The sequence below is a fragment of the Spermophilus citellus genome (genome assembly GCF_964194105.1).
Source record: "Spermophilus citellus genome assembly, chromosome: X".
NCBI classification, from domain to species: Eukaryota; Metazoa; Chordata; class Mammalia; order Rodentia; family Sciuridae; genus Spermophilus; species Spermophilus citellus.
This window is the reverse complement of record NC_138190.1, coordinates 107,957,467-107,961,242: the sequence shown is the minus strand read 5'-3', so window position 1 is coordinate 107,961,242 and position 3,776 is coordinate 107,957,467.

Below are 3,776 nucleotides of genomic sequence, written 5' to 3'. Positions count from 1 at the left end.
CCAGACCTCTGTCCTTCCACTTTCACATTGAAAACTCCACTACTTTGAAATGCCTTCTGGCCAGAAATACTACATTTTCCCCTTGTGCATTCAGAGAATAGACAGCTGCTTTTCTTCCTTCTACTGCATCCCAAATCCTGCCATCTTTTCTGGATTTCTACTCAGCACTTTGGAAATCCTACCTAAAATTTCCTCAAAGAAAGCAAAGTGATATCTTAAAAACATAAAAGATCATGTCACCCATCTCTTCAAAACTCTTCAATGGCTTCCCATCACTCTTGGGAAAAAGTCTATCTTATCCACCATGTGTAGATAACAAGGCCTTGCATGATCTGGCTCCCACATACCTCTAGTCACTCCCCTAGTGTTCTTGGCTTCTCTAACTCTGCTCTGGCCAGGACAGCCTGTGAGTCCCTAAAGTCATCAAACTCATTCCCTCCACTAGCAATTTTTTTCTCCAACTTTTGCATGGATAGCTACCTCTCTTCCTCCTAGTTCACAGACAAGATGTCCCTTCAGAGGCATTTCTTGGCTGCCCTACATAAAGGTAGCCTCCTACTTCTATGTCACCCTGCCACATTCCTTAACATTGTCCTATTTTATTATTCTCACAGCATTTATTATAATAAACAATACTTCTGTTTACTTGTTCATTGTCTCTTCAAACTTGAATGTGCTAAGAAAAAAAAAAGGTTTTTGTCTGTCTTGTTCACTGCTGTTTTCCTAGCACCTACAACAGTGTCCCCCACTTAGCAAGTATGGCAGTCTCTGGATGGCTCTCAATGATCTCTGCCTCCTTTTTTTTCATGCCCTTGTATAATTCCTTTCTTTGAGTGTGGGCTAGACTCCAGCTTGTTTTTAGCAAACAGAATGCAGCAAAACTGATGGATGTCACTTTGGAGATTAAGTTACAAAAAGACTGTGGCTTCCATCTTGAATATCCTCTTTAATATTTTTGCTCACTCACTCTGGAGGAAGCCAACTGCTTGTTGTGAGTTACCCCATGGAAAGGCCTACATAGCAAGGCAAGGATATCCATGGTCAACTACCAAAGAAGCCCTGAGACTTGTCATCAGCTGTGTGTGTGCTTGCGTGGATTGGGAGTGGATCCTCTTTCAGTCAAGCTTTGAAATGTAGCCCTGGCCAATAACTTGACTGCTGCCTTGTGAGACATGCTGAGACAGAGGCAACCAACTGAGTCATACTCAGATTCCAGTGAGTATTCCTGTGAGGTAACAAATATTCATCATGTTAGGCCTCTGTATTTTATTGCACAGAAATAAAGTATTAATATAGCAGATTCTCAAAAATAACCTTTGAATTAGGGAATTATTGGCGACCTTGACATCCTTGTGATTTTCTCATCATTGGTGACCCTGCTTTTCATCTCATTTCATCCACCTACTCTCTTGGCCACACCCTTATCCTTGTTGTTGGCCAGAATTGCTCCACCTTTAAGATCATACACTAGCACATTTCATCTGTTACTAAACCCTTTGGTCCTTCCAGTTCACTCAGTTATTAAAAAAGTACTTTCAGGATTAATAGCTGGGAAGGGAGAGGATGAAAACAATTGGGAAGAAGTTGGGCTGTAATGCAGGCCCAATGACAACTTTGGCTAAACCTGCAGGGATGCTCTAAAGCTATTGTACCCTGTAAAAGTCAATCTGAGCTGGGCCAAAATGGCTAGGCCTTTGTACTTCTGTTTCAGTCATTGGATGTGGGCCATTAGGAAAGGTATGTGATTAGGTAAGGCATCTGACTGTATAAATAAGGCAATTCCTGAAGGGCGTGGCAACACATCTGAAGGTAGACTCTGACAGTGTTTCTAGCAACCAAGGAAATGAGTTCTTCACTGCAAAGCAATCAGATGACACACCACAGTATTCACTATACCTTAGTCCATTATCCTCCTTCCTGTATTCATTTATTTCCTTATTCAGCACATATACCATTGTTTGTCACTCCAACTATGCTCAAATACTCCCAGATCTTTGCTTCATTGCTTTACCTGCCCAGGCAAACCCTCCAACTTTAATTGACTTTAAGTAATCTTATCAATTCCTGCACCAGGGCTACTGAATATAGAGAAAATCAAATAACTGCACATTGGTGTTTCCATAATTTGTGGCCTAACAACTCAACTGAAACCTCAATGCAGCCTATCAGTGCTAAAGTTTCATTTTCACCATTAACTCACTCAAAACTCCAGCTATATCAAACTTTTTCCACATTCTTCCAAGTGTTCAACTCCTTGTCTCTCCCTTCTATACCCCAAAACATGACCTCACTTCCTGTTCAAGAAGATGATCATTATCAGAGGAGATTTTCTATAACTTCTTTCCAACAAGTCTCTAGGAAGGAAAGATCTTTTAACTCCACTGCCAAATAACTTTCAAATCCATTCACTCCTTACTATTTTCCTTCTTTTGGGTAGTACTGGGGATTGAACCCAGGGGAGCTTTACAACTGAGCTACTCTTCCAACCCTTTTTATTTTTTATTTTGAGACAGGATCTCATTAAGTTGCTGAGGCTTGCCTTGAACTTGCAATCCTCCTGTCTCAGCCTCCTGAGTAGCTCTTATAGGCCTGCATCACCACGTTGGCTACTATTTCCCTATTTCAGTTCACTATCCTCCTATATTTGAATGGCTGAAACTGTCTTCTAACTGATCTCCTTGACTCTAGATTTTTTTCTTTGTTCCCATTGAAGTGAAACATCATGCTTACTTTCTCTTTGCTATCTTTACATGTAAGTTTTTCTTTGTCCAGAATACTTTTCTTTTTCTGCTAATTCCTTCATCGTGGATAATTCCCATCTTCCTGTTCAGCCCTTAGCTTAAAACACTCCTCCATAAGAACTGATTTTATTCTCCAAATTAGATTATTGTCCCATGTTATATGTTTACATAGCATATGATATTTCCTTTTTCATAGCACTCATATATCTTTTATTAATTATCTCTTGCTGCATAACAAATTATCTCCAAACTTAGTGGCTTAACAGAACAGACACTTACTGTCTCAGTTTCTATGGAGAGAAATGGCTTACCTGGGTTATTCTGACCTAGGATCACTTCAGGTTGTAGACAAGCTGTTGGCTGGGACTGTAGTTAACTGAAAACTTTACTGGAGCTGGACAATCTGTTTAGAATATGTCTCATTCACATAGATTTTTGGCAGGAGATTTCAGTTCCTTGCAATATAGACCTGTCCAAAGGGCTTCTTTTTATATATTTTTAGGTGTTGATGGACTTTTATTCTATTCACTTACTTATATGAGGTGCTAAGGATCGAACCCAGTGCCTCACACATGCTAGGCAATTTCTCTACCTCTGAGCCACAACCCCAGCCCCTCCATAAGACTTCTTTAGTGTCATAACATAGCAGCAGCTTTTCCCAGTACAAGTGATCCAAGAAAGAAAGCAAGAGGGAAACTGCTGTGTCTTTATGATCAAGTCTCACTAGTCATACATCATTACTTCTGCCACCTTCTTGTTAGAATTGAGTCAATATGTTCAGCCCACACTCAAGTGGGGGAGGATTGCATTCTATCTCTTGAAGGAAAAAATACAAAATAATTTCTCTCCAACATCTACCACAGTGCCTGGAGGTGCAATAAATGTTTCCTGAGTAAAAGAAAAGAATAAATAATGAATTAATAACTCTTATTAGGTTGGGGGAGGAGGAGACACTACATAGCAATGATTTATAAACCACAAATCTCTTAGATCATCCTAATTGACCAGTTTAGCTTTGGAGAGAATAGGGTCCAA